This window comes from Lithobates pipiens, unplaced genomic scaffold (assembly GCF_037356315.1).
Source record: "Lithobates pipiens isolate NorthernLeopardFrog02 unplaced genomic scaffold, aLitPip1_a1.2 Scaffold_25, whole genome shotgun sequence".
Lineage (NCBI taxonomy): Eukaryota > Metazoa > Chordata > Amphibia > Anura > Ranidae > Lithobates > Lithobates pipiens.
Window position 1 is genome coordinate 101,417,169 of NW_027507787.1, and position 18,964 is coordinate 101,436,132.

At 50.6% G+C, this 18,964-nt stretch overlaps 1 protein-coding gene and 1 long non-coding RNA gene across 3 annotated transcripts in view; one reads left to right on the forward strand and one right to left on the reverse strand.

Moving 5' to 3' along the window:
* RAD9A (RAD9 checkpoint clamp component A) overlaps positions 1–9,638 on the reverse strand; it is a 266,419-nt gene extending 256,781 nt beyond the window's left edge. Inside the window, exon 1 of one of the 2 annotated variants that reach the window (XM_077454778.1) lies at positions 9,474–9,638. The gene's annotated coding sequence lies outside the window, so the exon portion shown is untranslated. Of the gene's footprint in view, positions 1–9,444 lie in introns of both variants that reach the window. The other variant, XM_077454779.1, reaches the window with a different exon arrangement.
* Positions 1–18,964, forward strand: part of LOC143930456 (uncharacterized) — a 195,943-nt gene that overhangs the window by 51,423 nt on the left and 125,556 nt on the right. The gene's annotated exons all lie outside the window — the stretch shown is intronic.

Genomic DNA, 18,964 nt, shown 5'->3' on the forward strand with positions numbered 1-18,964 from the left:
TGGTCTACTCCACACTGTAGAAAGAGCAGGATCCTGGAAATGGAATAGGTGCCATCCTTTCTCCTCACACAGAGATGTATGCCTACCAGGTACGACGATATACATCTTCCGAGAAGATTTCCTTGCTCTCAACTTAGTTGAAATCACAGAGTCCGATAGGCCCCGGTTCCTTAGCAACAAACTCTCAACATACATGCCGTTAAAACCAGCGATGGTAAGGCAGGATGGAGAATTGGACCTTGAGACAGAAGGTCCTCCCACATCGGTAGTCGCCAGGGGACGTCCGTAACCAGACATACTAGGTCGGCATACCAGGGGCGCTGAGGCCAATCTGGGGCAATCAGAATTACTGGAATCCCGTCGGTCTCCACTCTGCAATGCAGACATGGTAGTAGCTTTAATCGGAGGAAAGGCTTAGATCAGTTGGTACTGACCCAACGGAGCCACCAGCGTGCTTGACGCATATGCCCAAGGATCTCGTCCTGGATACGAATTCTCGGCACCTTCCGATTGAGACAGGAAGCCAGGAGATCATGAGGTCTGGTGTGCCCCAGCGCAGGCACATTAGCCTGAACACCTCCGGATGTAGCGCCCATTCTCCTGGGTCCAGCATCTGGTGACTTAGGTAGTCCGCCTGCCAGTTCTCCACTCCTGGGATGCAAATGGCTGATAGGGCCGGTACATGTCGACCTCCCGTGTGCTGCAGCCAAGCTTCTCGTTCCTCCATGATTGACATATGCCACCGCCATGGCGTTGTCTGACTGGATCCTGGTCAGACGCCCTCGAAGTCTCATTGACCATGTGAAGAGGCATACCCTGATCGCTTGTAAGCTCGAGCACATTGATCAGCAACTTGGATTCCTCCCTCGACCAAAGACTTTGGGTCGACTGAACTCCCAGTACTCCACCCCAGCCAGTCAGGCTGTCGTACGTTGTGATCACTGTCCAATGTAGAACGTAGGAACTACTTCCTGGACCGAAGTGCCGGGGACCTCAGCCACCAGAGCAGGGAGTCCCTGACTGACTGGCTCATCTGGATCTGCCGATCCAGGGATAACAGAGATTTGTCCCATTTCGTCAAGATCTCCTTCTGCAAGACTCTGGTATGAAACTGGGCGTATGGCACTGCCTCAAAAAGGAAGCCACCATGAGCCTCAGGACTCGAATGCAAAAGAGTAGCGAAGACCACCTGCGGTTCATCGACAGTTTTACCACAGCTCTGAGAGTCTGCAGCTTTTCTGACGGGAGAAACACTCTCGCTTCCCTGGAGTCCAGCAGCAAGCCCAAGTACTCCAGATGCTGGGTCGGTAAAATCACTAACTTCTTTAGGTTCAACAGCCACCAAAATTCTTGCAGGGTCTGCATGATGATCGCCACAGCATTCTCTAATTCTGAGGCGGAAGATGCCCTCAGGAGGAGATTGTCTAGGTATTCCACGATCGCGATCCCACATTGCTGCAGCAATGCCAAAACTGGAGCCAATACCTTGGTAAAGACTCGGGGGGGGGGGGGGGGGGGGGGCTGATGCCAGACCAAAAGGGAGAGCCACCCAATCGAATCGACCTCCAGGAAATGCCCAGCTGCTCAGCCCCACCGAGGCAGGGAAGACATTCTATCACAGACCCACTCGCTGATCAGTACAGGGTGGCTGCTGGCCCAGCATACTGTGACTCAGACATCAGTAGCCCGGTCATATGTATGCCCCAGAGCATAAAAGCTCACTGAGCTGAGGTTTCGTCATGGCCTGCCTAGCGCGTAGCCGCGGCCTGCACACGCTCAATGGCTGGACTGGGGAGACTAGAAGGATAAGAGTATCCAGCCGGGTGTTGATAGTAGATCACAGGATCAATCATCTTGCACAAAAAGTCAAGCTTCTGCAGAAAAAAAAAAAAGCACGAACCGATGGGCCTGCAGGGTTCCTAGGTCCTTCTCCTTCACTAGGCAAAATAAAACTGATGACTGCATGGCAGGCTGGAGGGTTGTTGCCCAAGAGACCGCCCCCTGGGCGAAACTAAGAGTTCTGAGTGTTGTATTACAACTAATGCCTATTATCTCCTAGTAATAGGACATAACAACCCAATGGGTAAGAGAGGAGCTGTGTTGGTCGGTGAATATAAGAGAAAATAGTTTCCGTTTTGTTTTTTTATATACATATTTTTTGGGGATATTATTATAGCAAAAAGTAAAAAATAATGAGTTTTTTTTTCAAAATTGTCGCTCTATTTTTGTTTATAGCCCCAAAAAAATAAAACAAAAAAAAATGCAGAGGTGATCAAATACCACCAAAAAGAAAGCTCTATTTGTGGGGGGGGGGGGGGGGGGGACTACGTCAATTTTGTCTGGGAGCCACGTCGCATAATTGTCAGTTAAAGTGACGCAGTGCTGAATCGCAAAACGTGCTCTGGTCGTTGGCCAGCAAAATGGTCCGGGGGTTAAGTGGTTAAAGTTTTACTGACCAGTGTACCCATTTGAGAAGGCATTTTTAAAGAAGTGGGTTTTTACTGTGGATCGAGCGACTTCCCACTTTAAGAAAACAGACCATACCCATTGAAGGATGCACCAGTGGTTAAGGATCCCAAAAAAAAATAATAATAAAAAGAGAACATGATCTGGGTGGCTTTACAGCCCAGCCACCTAATTACTTTTACTGTCCTCAGTGACTATGATTAAATCACTTATGGTTTCAGAGCTGCCATTCCTTGGCTGTAGCCAAACTGTGCCATTGTAACCATTTAAAAAAAAAAAATATCTGGAATATTATTTAAGAGTATTTTAGCAAAGAACATACATTCCAATTATAATACCAATATTAGTGTGTACTGTAAGTAACCTCCAGCCATTTTGTTAAAGCCCAGATTTCCTTATTGGAAATTCTACCCCTCTCCTTGGTCTCAAAAACGATGTCACTTTCTGAAAAAAAAAAAAAAATGCATTCACTTCCAGCCTTGTTTGTATGTCTCAACTCAGCAAGAGGAGGAGGCTGCAGGACAGTGCTCAGGAGAAATAACAAGCACTAGCCTTGTAACTCGTGTCTCCCTGGCAGCAGAATTGATGCAGTCATCGCTCCGGCTTTTCTTTTTGCTCACCCTAATCTGTCCTCCTTCGGTATGGTCTGTCCCATTCCTGTTTCCTCCCCCTCGGCAGCAATACATTTTTAGGCTGTCAAGCCCATTGGCCTCTAAAGAGTCACTGATTACCCATACCTGTTAACCTTGTTTCCCTCATTGCTCCAGAGTACAATACCGCACTCTTTGTTTTTACACACATATTTGTAACCATTATCCCTAAACCAGGCAAGGATCCATCCCTCCCTGACAATTACCATCCCATCGCTCTATTGAAATCCGATTACAAAATCTTTACCAAGATCCTAGCGAACAGACTCGCTCTACTACTGCCAGCATTAATTAATAGAGATCAGGTGGGATTCGTTCCCACAAGGCACGCACGTGACAATACCCGTCGCACAATTGATCTTATAGACCTGCTTACAAAAACCAAAAACCCTTATTTGATACTCAGTTTAGACGCCCAAAAGGCATTCGATCACCTTAGCTGGCCATTTATGTTTGCAATACTAAATCATTTTGTATTCTCTGGCTCCTTTATTCATGCTCTCCGGGCCCTATATTTGAAACCCACATCACAGGTACAACTCTCCTCCCATCTATCACGCCCTTTTTCCCTTAGCAATGGTACGAGACAGGGATGCCCTTTATCACCATTACCCTTTATGCTTAATTTGGAACCCCTAGCTGCGGTTATACGGAAATGTCCGGATATTAAGGGAGTACATCTCCGAAACGTGGAATATAAACTATCCCTATTCGCGGGTGATGTTCTAACACTCACCCACCCACACACATCCACATAACATATTATCCACCTTTAGTGGCCTCTCAGGTTTCAAAATGAATGATACTAAAAACGGAAGCATTACCTATCAATATCCCCCCAGCTCTCCCATCTTCCCTCCAAAGCAAATATAATTACCATTGGTGTTTTCAACCGCTTAAATATTTGGGGGTTCAACTCACTGCCTCCTATGATACATTTTATCGGGCCAACTTCCCTCCCTTGTTTTCGGAAATTAACCGTTTGCTGACACACTGGACCTCCCTTCCCCTATCCCTGCTGGGGCAAATTAATGTACTCAAAATGTCCATCCTTCCTAAATTATATTTGTTTGAAACTTTGCCGGCGGTGGACCCACTGACACAGCTGAAATCCCTTCAATGGAGAAGCCTTCATTTTATCTGGAATAACGCATACCACAGGATGGCAGGGACGGTGGTCCTGGCCCGGAAGAATGGGGGGGGGGGGGGGGAGAGCTAGGAGGCCCAGGTTTCATCATATACTATTATGCCTCACACCTGAGAGTTCTTACCTCCTGGACCTCTCGGAAAGGCCCCAAACAGGTGTTCAGAAATAGGAATGAGTGTTACAGCCACCGTCCATCCTTGCTATATGCTCTGGCCTTCTACTGCTCTTCATATGCCCCAATTATGGAATATTTGTTTGGCTACCATGCTGTTCACGCTATTTGGAAAAGATATTCTGATCGCTTTTCCCTATCCTCACCGTGTCCACCTCTTTTGAATATTCTATTCAACCCAGACAGCCTTTCTTATGACCGTATGCTACCATGTACCCAAGCTGGGCTTTTCCAACTAAGACATTTTGTTAATCCAGCGACACGACATTTACTGACTTTTCCTACCTTGCAAAGTCAACATCAGATCCCCCAAAAGCTTTTACATTCATACTAACATATTAGACATTTTTTCTCCACCAGATCCCCTTCTTTGACTCTGGATAAACCAACTAATTTTGAGACCCTATGCGCTAAAGGTCCTTATGAGCCCCAAATGATCTCTACCATACACAAAATATTGCATGAAGCGGTTCCTATGACGGTAAATAACCACCACTACATGAGAAAATGGTCTCAGATTTTGCAGCATGACATCTCCCTGGTAGATTGGGGGAGCATATGGGACCACACTTCGAGTCTCTCAATGTGTGACTCATAAGGAAACTGCATACAAAGTCCTAATGCACTGGTACTGGACCCCAGGTATTCTACATGCCTGTACCAGATCAATCTCTAAACACTGCTGGAGATGTAATAGTGATGTTGGCTCTCACTACCATATTTTTTGGGAGTGTCCCCTCGTTCACCAATTTTGACTCCAAGTCCAAAATTTGTTAGAAACATTGGTTGGTAACCCTGTTCCCCTGACGCCCATGCACTATTTGTTAGGCCTCCCTTTTCCTGGTATTTCTAAGGCTTTGCATAGACTGATGTCTTATCTTATTGGCTGCTAAAAGGGTCATCCCCAGGTTATGGTTGTCCACCTCACCACCAACACTTCCACAATTGATCACCACTGTGGCTGACATACGTAGATTGGAGCACATGACGGCTGTAGTGGAGGGTATGGAGCAGAAATTTTTTAAAACATGGTCAACATGGGATAAGTCTGTATATGGCTCTGAAGGGAATGACCCTAGTTAATTAAATTTAGATACATACATATTCCTGTGAGACGGTATGCTTCTATTTGATTCTATCTATTTTCCTTTTTGTGAGGTTAAATAGTAGGGTTATATTTTCTCTATAACCCCTTTACGGTTAAGGTAGAGGGTTGTTTCAATTTTTATTCTTCTTTTAGGGGTGTGACTATCTCTCTCCCACTCAAGTTAAAGGGGTTGTAAAGGTAAATTTTTCATCTTAATGCATTCTATGAATTAAGGTGAAAAAACATCCGACAGTGCCTGCGCCCCGAGCCCGCCCCCCCCCCCCCCCCCGTTTTACTTACCTCACCCCTCAAAAATCCCACGCTTGCCCCCGCTGTTCTAATTCACCACTCTGCCTGGCCACTGATTGGCTGGAGTGGATGGATGGAAAGCAGCGCAGCCATTGGCTCGCGCTGCTGTCAATCACATCCACTGACGCGGAGCGCCGGGGCCGTGTGATACAGCGAGCGGCTATAGCCGCCGGCTGTATCATGGGAGCGCGCCCACAGATGCTTCTCACCATGCGAGGGAGCTCGCACGAACGTGAGAAGTACCTGCGGGAGGAAGCAGAGACAGCCGCCGAGGGACCCCAGAAGAGCAGGTTCGGGGCCACTCTGTGCAAAACGAGCTGCACAATGGAGGCAAGTATAACATTTTTTTTTTTTAAATAACAATTAACTTTACAATTCCTTTAACACTTTAATCACATCGCTATACCTCTATAAGTTCAGATTACATGTGCCTTGTAGCTCTCTAAGTCAATATATACCTGCATCGTTTCCAAATGTTAATGTTTCACGTATATTTTCTTCTGTATGATTTTGAAAATTCATAAATAAAAAAAAAAGTAATGTATGATTGTCCGATTATCAACAGTGCCATCTGAATCGCATGTTTGTGCAAGGACTGCCACAGCACCATGCAACTTGGGGGGGGGGGGGGGGGGTCGCAGATGGGCTGACCTGTGAGCAAATGCAAGTCAGCAGATCTGAACCAAGCCTCATAACATAATCCTGTTTTTACATCAGTGCCCCCAATGCATATCACAGTCTGCCTTCACATCACCCCTAACCCCTTTCACAGTATTGTTCTCACAACCCCTCCTCCCAACAGTACCTACCTTATACAGACAGATTGGAGGGCAGGAGCTGCGATTGATTGCTAGGACCTCCCTGATTTCTAGCAACCAATCACCTGCTTGTTAACTTGGGCAGATCCTGCCCTCCGTCCAGAAATGTCCTGCCTTCCATCATCGGCTGAATGAAGGGGAGAAAAGTGGCAACTGGGTGAAAAGAACCAGCTCCTAAATGGCGCAACCGCGGTGGTCTGGATGATCATCATGGAGGACACTCTGGAGGAAAAGGGATTTAGCCTGGGTTCTCACCGACAATGGATGTGGCTCCCCACAGGGGTTCGGTGCACCCCTGTTCTCCATTTCAGGGATGAATTAGGGCCGAATTTTTGCCTGAATTAAGCCCTGAAATGGACCAAAAGATGCACAGGACCCCTGTGCAAGCCCCTCCGCAGCCGCCAGAGGTGTGCAAACCAATTCCGTAGAGAGTCGGTCACAATCTCCTGTCATTCGAATTGGATGCGGAAATCCACATCAAATTAGCACTAGTGTGGACCCAGCCTTAAGCTACAAATACGGAAAGGCTTCTTCACAGTAAGAGATGTGAAAATGTGCCTCAAAAGCTGGTTCTGGCCAAAAAGATTTTTTAATGCAAGGTAAATATCTCCTAAATCGTACACGTGGGAACGGGGGGGGGGGGGGGGGGACAGGAGACACGTGGGAACGGGGGGGGGGAGACAGGAGACACGTGGGAACGGGGGGGGGAGACAGGAGACACGTGGGAACGGGGGGGGGGAGACAGGAGACACGTGGGAACGGGGGGGGGAGACAGGAGACACGTGGGAACGGGGGGGGAGACAGGAGACACGTGGGAACGGGGGGGGGGGGAGACAGGAGACACGTGGGAACGGGGGGGGGGGGGAGACAGGAGACACGTGGGAACGGGGGGGGGGGGGGAGACAGGAGACACGTGGGAACGGGGGGGGGGGGGGACACGTGGGAACGGGGGGGGGGGGGGACACGTGGGAACGGGGGGGGGGACAGGGGACACGTGGGAACGGGGGGGACGGGGGGACACGTGGGAACGGGGGGACGGGGGGACACGTGGGAACGGGGGGGACGGGGGGACACGTGGGAACGGGGGGGGGACACGTGGGAACGGGGGGGGGGGACACGTGGGAACGGGGGGGGGGACACGTGGGAACGGGGGGGGGGGAACAGGGGACACGTGGGAACGGGGGGGGGGACAGGGGACACGTGGGAACGGGGGGGGGGACAGGGGACACGTGGGAACGGGGGGGGGGGACAGGGGACACGTGGGAACGGGGGGGGGGACAGATGACACGTGGGAACGGGGGGGGGACAGATGACACGTGGGAACGGGGGGGGGGACAGATGACACGTGGGAACGGGGGGGGGGGACAGATGACACGTGGGAACGGGGGGGGGGACAGATGACACGTGGGAACGGGGGGGGGGACAGATGACACGTGGGAACGGGGGGGGGGGCAGATGACACGTGGGAACGGGGGGGGGGGGACAGATGACACGTGGGAACGGGGGGGGGGGGGACAGATGACACGTGGGAACGGGGGGGGGGACAGATGACACGTGGGAACGGGGGGGGGGGACAGATGACACGTGGGAAGGGGGGGGACAGATGACACGTGGGAAGGGGGGGGACAGATGACACGTGGGAAGGGGGGGGACAGATGACACGTGGGAAGGGGGGGGACAGATGACACGTGGGAAGGGGGGGGACAGATGACACGTGGGAAGGGGGGGGACAGATGACACGTGGGAAGGGGGGGGACAGATGACACGTGGGAAGGGGGGGGACAGATGACACGTGGGAAGGGGGGGGACAGATGACACGTGGGAAGGGGGGGGACAGATGACACGTGGGAAGGGGGGGGACAGATGACACGTGGGAAGGGGGGGGGGACAGCGACAGATGACACATAGTTACATAGTTAGTCAGGTTGAAAAAAGACACAAAGTCCATCCAGTTCAACCATAAAAACAAATAAATAAAATAAAAAATAATCGTACAATCCAAATACCCAATTTTATGCCCACAATTGATCCAGAGGAAGGCGAAACCTGGGAGGGGGGGGGAGGGACAGATGACACGTGGGAAGGGGGGGGGACAGATGACACGAGGGAGGGGGGCAGTGACAGATGACACGAGGGAGGGGGGCAGTGACAGATGACACGAGGGAGGGGGGGGCAGTGACAGATGACACGAGGGAGGGGGGCAGTGACAGATGACACGAGGGAGGGGGGGCAGTGACAGATGACACGAGGGAGGGGGGGCAGTGACAGATGACACGAGGGAGGGGGGGGCAGTGACAGATGACACGAGGGAGGGGGGGCAGTGACAGATGATACGAGGGAAGGGGGGGGGGGACAGTGACAGATGATACGAGGGAAGGGGGGGGACAGTGACAGATGATACGAGGGAAGGGGGGGACAGTGACAGATGATACGAGGGAAGGGGGGGGACAGTGACAGATGATACGAGGGAAGGGGGGGGACAGTGACAGATGATACGAGGGAAGGGGGGGGACAGTGACAGATGATACGAGGGAAGGGGGGGGGGGGACAGTGACAGATGAGACGAGGGAACAGGGGGGGGGGGCAGCGACAAGGCTAACAAGTGAACCTGAGGTCACAATGGAAGTCAGGACCATAAGGAACACTCTCTGGAAAAACAAACGTTATAGTCTTCTGGGGAAGGGGGTTTATTGCATTATTTACTCAGACTGGACTTAGATGGAAGGTAGATGGAACCAATAAAATTACTATCGTCACAATCAGTAAAAAAATAAAAAAAAATCCTAAAGTTATACCATGTGGTAGCAAATGATTCCCGACTTACAATCCGGCCAACAAGCTACAGTCATTCTTCACAGAATGCGCGTCACCTGTGTCCATATTTATATATGCGGCTCTCACATGGAAACCAATCACTTCCGCCTTCCGGAGTCTCCTAGGTAGCGACTCACAGATCGCCGTTATTTCCTGAGACTCTTGTTCCGTACAAGGGCGTGGTTTCATATTGGCGCCGCTTATTGGTTCTAGGACCAGCGCGCCAAACGATGAAGTTGTAGGGGCGTGTATTTAGTTCTCAGAGATGGAGTTGCTGTAGATTCCGGTGGCGCTCAACTTGTTAGGCATGAAACTAAAACCATGAAACGCATACAGGGACAACAGCTTACATGCTTTATATGTCTCATCTGCAGTGCAGAAACAGATCCCCAACATTGATTTATTTCCAATAAGTTTGTGTTCTGAGAACACCGTCCTGTGTGCTCCATGCAGGATGGTGGCCAGGGTTGTCACCATTGCTCAAAGCACACCACAGCAACATAGGTGGATACTAAGTAGAAAATGCACTATGTGTTCAGAGAACATGAACCGGGCAGCTTTACAGCCAACTAATTACTTTTACTGTCCTCAGTGATCAGGGAAAGAGTATCAATCATAATGAGAGTGGGCAGGGCCAGTGGCACGTGGCCACCCCCCTGTTAGTCAATTGGTCGGTCCCCATCTAGGTTGTAGGATTCCTCCGGCGGCAGCTTCACCCTTCATCTCCTTCTTTGGAAGCGTGGCAAACCCTGCGTCTCCTCCTCAGCAAGCAATAGGATCGCTTCTGCTCTCGGCCAATCGGGTCTCAGGACCCGCTCACTGAGCTGGGATTGGCCAGGAGGAGAATCAGAAGACAATAGTGAACATTAACCATTGGAATCCATGCGTCCGGCGCCCTGCATGTAAATTAGGGGCCGGGTGCATGGATTAGGAGGCTGGCACCCTGTATGGAGGGTCGCAAGTGGAGTCCATTCATAAAGAGCTACCACAGAAGTCCTCTTCAGGTGGTGTGGAATGGCCAGCCCAACCCCATTTTCTACCTCGCTATTAAAAAGACACAATTTCACTTGTAAAAGGTTCAGTGGTAGGCAGTATTGTCAACCTCCAGCAGCATTTTTTACTGACAAAACATAAAAAATTTACTGACGGAGCACATTTTCTCTATTGTTCACTGACTGAGATAGCTCCATTAATCTTGACCGTAGGGTTATTACGCCACCTTCAGGAGAGGGCTAGGCAGAACAGGTGAGAAAACAGAACATTACAGTTCCACCCAGGGGCTGGTCCCTCCAGTGATAACCCCTCAGCCTGCTTCCTGCAGGTCAGTTTTTTCCTGGTATTTTTTTGCTGAATGTTTCCCTTTTGCACAAGATGTTAAGATCCTGTGATCTGCTATCAACAGCCGGCTGGGTGACAAGCTGGATAATATAGATCCTTGTAGTCTCCCCAGCCTGGCCATCGAGCGTGTGCACACCCAAGCTACTCGCTGGGTTCGCCACGACATGAACCTCAGGCTCTAGGCGGCCGGTGAGTGCAACTCTCTGGGGCACACATATGACCTGACTACTGATGTCCTTGTCAGTGTGCCATAGCCAGCAGCCACCCGTACTGCTTGGAGAGTGAGTCTGTGATGAGATGTCCCCAGCTCATCCAGATGGTAAGTACAGCTCTCCCTGACTCGGCGGTATTGAACAGCTGGGCATTTCCTGGGAGGTCGATTAGGGGGTCCCTCTCCTCCCTCTCTTCTCTCCCTGTCCCTATTCCCCCCCCCCCATGGGGGATACTGCATGATGGGCTGCTGAGCGGTGTGTTTACCTGTAGCCAGGGGTCCCCTGGGGGCTCTCACCTTAGATTAGGGGCTGCCATAGTTGCCAACATTGTAAAAAAAAAATTCGGGACACTTTTTTGGCAGTAGGCGGAGTTGTGTTATAATTAGGGGGTGGGGCATACGGTTATAGGTGTGGCATACGAAAAATATGGGCATGGTTTATCCAGACTCTGACTGCACCCCTCTGACATCCAGACACTGACTGCGCCCCTCTGACATCCAGACTCACTGGCGCCCCCCTGACATCGAGACTCACTGGCGCCCCCCCCCCTGACATCCAGACTCACTGGCGCCCCCTCTGACATCCAGACTCACTGGTGCCCCCTCTGACATCCAGACTCACTGGCGCCCCCTCTGACATCCACAGACTGGCCCCCTCTGACATCCCATCCACAGACTGGTCCCCTCTTACATCCCATCCACAGACTGGCCCCCTCTGACATCCCATCCACAGACTGGCCCCCTCTGACATCCCATCCACAGACTGGCCCCCTCTGACATCCCATCCACAGACTGGCCCCCTCTGACATCCCATCCACAGACTGGCCCCCTCTGACATCCCATCCACAGACTGGCCCCCTCTGACATCCCATCCACAGACTGGCCCCCTCTGACATCCCATCCACAGACTGGCCCCCTCTGACATCCCATCCACAGACTGGCCCCCTCTGACATCCCATCCACAGACTGGCCCCCTCTGACATCCCATCCACAGACTGGCCCCCTCTGACATCCCATCCACAGACTGGCCCCCTCTGACATCCCATCCACAGACTGGCCCCCTCTGACATCCCATCCACAGACTGGCCCCCTCTGACATCCCATCCACAGACTGGCCCCCTCTGACATCCCATCCACAGACTGGCCCCCCTGACATCCCATCCACAGACTGGCCCCCGACATACCACTGGCCCCTGACATCCCGTCGTTCACGTTGCCACGCGGAGACTAACTTTGAACTGTGGCGCCGCCCACTGCACTTTACACACACACACACACTGGCAGTGGGAGTGGGTGGCGCCACAGGTTCTCTATTGAAGACCAGCTTCTGGTCTTCTTAAAAATGGCGGCCATGTCTCCACCGGCAGCGGACCTCTAGCGGCCGGCGGCGAAAAACTGGAAATTTGAATTTCCCCAGACAAACCGAATTTCACGGGACAAAATTAATTCAGGACAAATGTCCCAGGAAAGTTGGGACAGTTGGCAACTATGGGCTGTGCTGGGTGTATATGTCCCTGGGTGTCTGTGGTCTCCCCGCTGGTTGTCTGGAGGTCTGCATGTGCTGATCACAATAGCGCTATTCTGCTGCCATTTTCTCTGTCCTTTCACTGTGTACAGTTGTTTGTCAGCCATTTTTTGGTCTGCCTCAGTGGAAAGCATGGTCAGGGGCCATTTTTCTGTAGCTCGACGGCCATTTTCTCTGTGATTATGTCCTTTATACAGGGCGGCCAGCAACCAATTTGTTGTAGTCCAGCGCAATTTTTATGCTCAGTGCTGGTCCCTGCTGCTCAGAACAGCACAGTTTTTCACTCAGGACACCTGGGAGCTGATACTGGACACAGGCACCTGTAACTGAATGGCGCAGCACTCAGTCGGGGTGGTGAGTCCTGTGGTGGGGGCCCCTCAGTCTGCAGCAGCTAGGAGGGTGGAATTATGCACCTGTCCTAAGTCTGCAAGGGTGGCAGACAGGGTGGGTCAGCATGACCTCAAAAACTGGCGTTTCTTCCCCAGAACTCCCTGCAATTGCAACAGGCTCGTCTGCAAACAGTGCAGTGCCTTTGGACGCTTTGTCGGCGGTCCTTGAAACGTTCATTGCCAGGGTGGAGGCAGTGTGCAGGCACAAAGGTGTCAAAAGAGTGGCCCCTGCCCCCCGTCCTCCAGGGAGAGCTCTGATGCAGACTCGGGCCCCGCCTGCTCTGTTGCTTCAGGTGACGTTGACCAGGACTGATCAGACAGTGAGGAGGAGTCCCTGTCCGGGTCTGCGCAAAACAAAGAGCTAGTTGGAGCCCTTATCACAGCTGTGTGTGATATCCTGAAAATTCGGGATACAGCAGGTTCCTCTGCTGAAGTAGCGGTCCCTTTTGGGTCCCGTAAGCCAGCTCGTACACCTAAGGTGTTTCCATATCTGACTTATTTAGATAAGTTCATATACAAGGAATGGGGAAGCCCACAACAGACCTTCTCAGTCCCAAAAAGAATGGAGGTGTGTTACCCGTTTGAGGAGAGCCTTCTTAAAAAATGGTCAGCACCTCCGGTTGTGGACCCCCAGTATCCAGGTTAAAGAAAGTAACCACGATAGAGGGGATGCCTGCATTTAAGGACCTCCTAAATCTCGGGGTGATAGTACCTGTTCCGGAGTCGGAAAGGTTCCAGGGGTTCTACTCCATTCTGTTTGTAGTCCCCAAAAAGGAAGTGGTACGTCCAATCTTGGACCTGAAAGCCCTCAATTGCTTTGTAAAAGTACAGAGGTTCAGAATGGAATCAGTTCGCTCAGTAGTCGCTGCACTCCATCAAGGGGACTCCCTGGCGTCTTTGGACATTCAGGATGCGTACCTGCACATACCCATATGCCTCAGGCATCAGAGGTTTATGCGATTTGCAGTTGGGGAAGCCCACTACCAATTTGTGGCTCTCCCCTTTGGCTTGGCATCAGCACCCGAGTCCTTACCAAGGTATTGGCTCCATCTTAGGTTACTTAAACAATCTCCTCCTGAGAGCATCTTCCTCTTCAGAATTAAAGGAGGATGTGACTGTCACCATGCAAACTCTGCAGGAATTTGGGTGGCTGTTGAACCTAAAAAAAAAATCGGTAATCATACCAACTCAGCGCTTGGACTACCTAGGCTTACTGCTGGACTCCATAGAAGCGAGTGTTTTTCTCCCTTCAGACAAACTGCACACTCTCAGAGCCGTGGTAAAACTATTGATGAACCGCAGGTGGTCGTCGCTGCGCTCCTGCATGCAAGTTCTGGGCCTCATGGGGGCCTCCTTCGAGGCGTTACTGTACGCTCAGTTTAACACCAGAGTCTTGCAGAAGGAGATATTGACAAAATGGACAAATCTCCGCTATCCCTGGATCACCAGATTCGGGTGAACCAGTCAGTCTGGGACTCCCTGCTCTGATGGCTGAGGTCCCCGGCACTTCGGTCCGGGAAGTCGTTCCTACCTCTACATTGGACAGTGATCACAACTGACACCAGTCTGACTGGCTGGGGTGGAGTACTGGGAGTACAGTCGATCCAGGGCCTCTGGTCGGGGGAGGAATCCAAGTTGCCAATCAATGTGCTTGAGCTTAGAGCGATCAGGCTATGCCTCTCCACATGGTCGAGGAGACTACGAGAGCGTCTGATCAGGATCCAGTCTGACAACGCCACATTGGTGGCATATGTCAACCATCAAGGAGGAACAAGAAGCTTGGCTGCAACACGGGAGGTCGTTCACATCCTTCAGTAGGCAGAGCGACATGTACCGGCTTTGTCGGCCATTTACTTCCCAGGAGTAGAAAACTGGCAGGCGGGCTACTTAAGTTGCCAGATGATGGACCCAGGAGAATGGGCGTTGCATCCAGAGGTGTTCAGGCTACTGTGCCTGCGGTGGGGCACACCAGGCATGAATCTTCTGGCCTCCCGTCTCAATTGGAAGGTGCTGAGATTCAAATCCAGGACAAGAGATCCTTGGGCAAGCTCTGTGGGGTCAGTACCGACTCATCTACGCCTTTCTTCCGCTAAAACTGCTACCACGTCTGCTCCGCAGAGTGGAGGCCGAGGGCATTCCAGTAATACTGATTGCCCCAGATTGGCCTTGGCGCCCCTGGTACACTGACCTAGTACACCTGGTTGCGGATGCTCCCTGGCGACTACCGTTACGAGAGGACCTTCTGTCTCAAGGTCCGAATCTCCATCCTGCTTTACCATCACTAGTTTTAACGGCATGGCTGTTGAGAGCCAGGTGCTAAGGAACCGGGGCCTGTCGGACTCAGTGATTTCAGCTGTGTTGAGAGCACGAAAATCTTCTTCTCGGAAGATATACTATCATACCTGGAAGGCCTACATCTCCTTGTGTGAGGAGAAAGGGTGGCATCCGCGCACCTATTCCGTTTCCAGGATCCTGTTGTTTCTACAGCAAGGAGTAGACCAGAAATTGGCTTTAAGCACCATTAAGGGACAAATATCAGCCTTGGCTGTTTTTTTCCAAGGTTCCCTGGCATATCATTCTCTAGTGAGCACCTTTATTAAAGGGGTCCGGCATGTAGTCCCTTGTTGACTTTCTCAGAAAGGGGTCTTCCTAGTGGCCATTACATCGGGCAGGAGAGTTTCGGAACTGGCGGCCTTGTCATGCAAGTCGCTCTATCTGGTTATCCATAAAGATAAGGTAGTGTTGCGTCTACAACCTTCTTTTCTGCTGAAGGTGGTTTCGGCATTTCACATCTATAAAGACATTGTGTTACCTTCTCTGTGTCCTAAACCGACGCATCCTAAGGAGGTGGCCCTTCATTCCCTGGATGTGGTCTGGGCTCTAAGGGTGTGTTTGTCTGCCACGGTTCCCTTTCGGAAGTCAGACTCTTTGTTCGTTTTGGTAGCTGGTCTGAAAAAAGGTATGGCGGTCTCGTCGGCCACCATTTCCAGGTGGATCAGACAGATTGTGGTACAGGCCTATGCCTTGGAGGGGCAAGTGCCCCCCTTTACTGTCACAGCCCATGCCACCAGAACAATTGGAACCTCTTGAGCTTTCCGACATCAAGCGTCAGTCACTCAAGTGTGTAAGGCGGCGACTTGGTTGTCCGTTCACACTTTTACCAAATTCAACAAAGTGGATGTAAGCGCATCGTCTGATGCCTGCTTTGGCCGCAAAGTTTTCCAGGCAGCCGTGTAATGTTGCAATTCTGCATTCTTTACCCTGTTTTAAAAATACAGTTACTTTTGAGTATTAATGCACTGTTGCATTGTTGACCGCAAGTTATGATGCGGCTAGATAAGATGGTAACTCCCGTTAGGGAGCACTTCTGGTTGTGGGTGAAGTTTTTATGCTGTTCCCACCCCTCGTTATGACACTGCTTGGGGGTGTCCCTACTGTCAAGATTAATGGAGCTGTGTCAGTCAGTGAACGATAGAGAAAATAGGATTTTTGTACTCACCGTAAAATCCTTTTCTCTGAAGTTCACTGACTGACACAGCACCCTCCCCTACTATTGTTTTACGTTATACTGCTTGTTGATGTACTGAGCTGCAGGAAGCAGGCTGAGGGGTTATTACCAGAGGGACCGCCCCCTGGACGGAACTGTAAAGTTCTGCTTTTTCACATGTATAACATGTTCTGCCTAGTCCTTTCCTGATGGTGGCGTAATAACCCTATGGTCAAGATTAATGGAGCTGTGTCAGTCAGTGCACTTCAGAGAAAAGGAGTACAAAAGCCTATTTTTTTTTTTCTGGCAACCTGAAAAATGACAGAACTCCTATTAAAAACAAAGACAATCAATATTTAACCACTTGCCTAGTAAGCACTAAAACCCCCATCCTGCTCAGGCCAATTTTCAGCTTTCAGCTGTCACTATTTGAATGACAATTGCATCATGCTACACTCTACCCAAATAAAATTTTTATATATTTTTTCCAAACAAATAGAGCTTTCTTTTGGTGGTATTCAATCACTTATGTGGTTTTTATTATTTGCTAAACAAACAAAAAAAGACTAAACATTAAAAAAAAATATATAAAACAGTTTTCATAGTGTGCTATAAAATTTTGCAAACAGGTAATTTTTCTCCTTCATTGATGTGCGCTGATGGGCACTGATAGGTGGCACTGTTGGGGACTGATGAAGCAGCACTGATAAGTGGCATTGATGGGCAGCACTTAAGGGCACTAATAGGTAGCACTGATAGGCAGCACAGATGATGAGGAACTGATAGGTGGTACTGGTGGGCACTGCTAGGCAGCACTGATTTGCACTGGCAGGTGGCACTGGTGCGCACAGATGTGGCAGCGATGGATCTCCATGTTCGGGACCAATGTCCCTCTGACAAAAGCCGGTGATTGGCTTTTTTTTTTCTCCCCACACTGTCAGCGCGAGGAAAAACAAAATAGGATTCTTATAACAGCTTACCTGTAAAATCCTTTTCTTGGAGTACATCACGGGAGACAGAGCACCATAGTAATTACTATGTGTGTTATAGACCACCTTCAGGAGGTGGACACGGACACACCCTAAACAGGAAGTTGCCTCCCTATATAACCCCTCCCATACTGGAAACAGCTCAGTTTTTGTAGTAAAGCAATATACATATACATATGCCCCAGAAGAAGAGGGAAGGGACCTCTGTTTCAAGTGATGTACTCCAAGAAAAGGATTTTACAGGTAAGCTGTTATAAAAATCCTATTTTCTTTATCATACATCACGGGGCACAGCACCATAGTAATTACTATGTGGGATGAGGGAGCCACACAACCCGTATGGGCGCCAACAGACTTGGGGACTTATACTGCTGCCTGCAGCACACTGTGCTAGGGCTGGGGAAAAAAATCAATTTAAATCTTGAATCGAGTCGAGAGATCCAATGGATTCAAAATTTAAGAAAATCTATTTTTTGCGGGCAGGAGTTTTTAGGCGAGGCCGCGGCTTCAGCCTAATTCGTGAGGCAGGATGCCGTAGACTAGGCCGAAGCTGCGGCCTTGCCTAAAAACTCCTGCCCGCAGCTCCTCAGGACCGGGAAGGTGTCCATCAAAAAAAAAAAAAACTTGATTCGAATTCGAATTAAAATTTTTTAAATCGCCCAGCTCTAAACTGCACCCAGAGGCGATATCGTCATGCCCTTTTTTACATGCACTTGATAAAATCTGGTGAATGTACGGACTGCAGACCAAGTTGCTGCCTTGCAGATCTGAGCCATGGAGGCTTGGTGTCACGTACCTTACAGCGGAGTCAGACTGTTGAGGGTGGCCTCTTGCACGGTTCCGGTATCCCTGGAGGTGGTAACAGGGAGCGTGAAGACAACGAAAGGGTGCAGGTGGAAGTTGAAGACCTGGAGACGCTGGGTCCTCACGAAGGAAGAGGTGTAGATTGGTCACGGAGGTAGGCAGCGGAAGTTCAGCAGGTATGCAGGAAGCACTGCACGTCTAGAACAGGCAAGGTCGGCAACTGGCGGGCAATGCGGTACAGGATCGAGAGGCAGGTGCGTAGTCAAGGACGAGCAAAGGTCTGGTAACGTGCTAGCAAATGAGGTACAGAATCAGGAAGCAAGCCAAAGTCGAAAGTCCAAGCCAAGGTCAGTGGTAGTCCAGGAGGTCGTAACAAGGGGTATCCAAGGAATGGGTATCAGGAACAAGGTCACAGGAACAACGATCAGGTCTCTCAGGAGTAGCTGAAGACGATCCAGCACTGGTGTCAGGCCAGGATCCTGTTTATATAGAGAGGAGTGAGCCAGGATTGGTGGAAGTGGCCGTCCGTGCGTGAGTACGTACATACGTTCAGTTTGCGCGGATGCCTCCGCGTGTTTGGATTGGTGTACATCCACATGTTCGGATTAGCGTGCGTCCGTTCGTCCCGGAACTCGTACGCCTCCGACAGGGACACCGCGCATGGCGCCTAGAATGAAGATGAACTGCTGCTATACGGGGACGGGCATACATACGGTGAGTTCCCTGACACTTGGTGATGCACTGCCCCAGAAGCATTA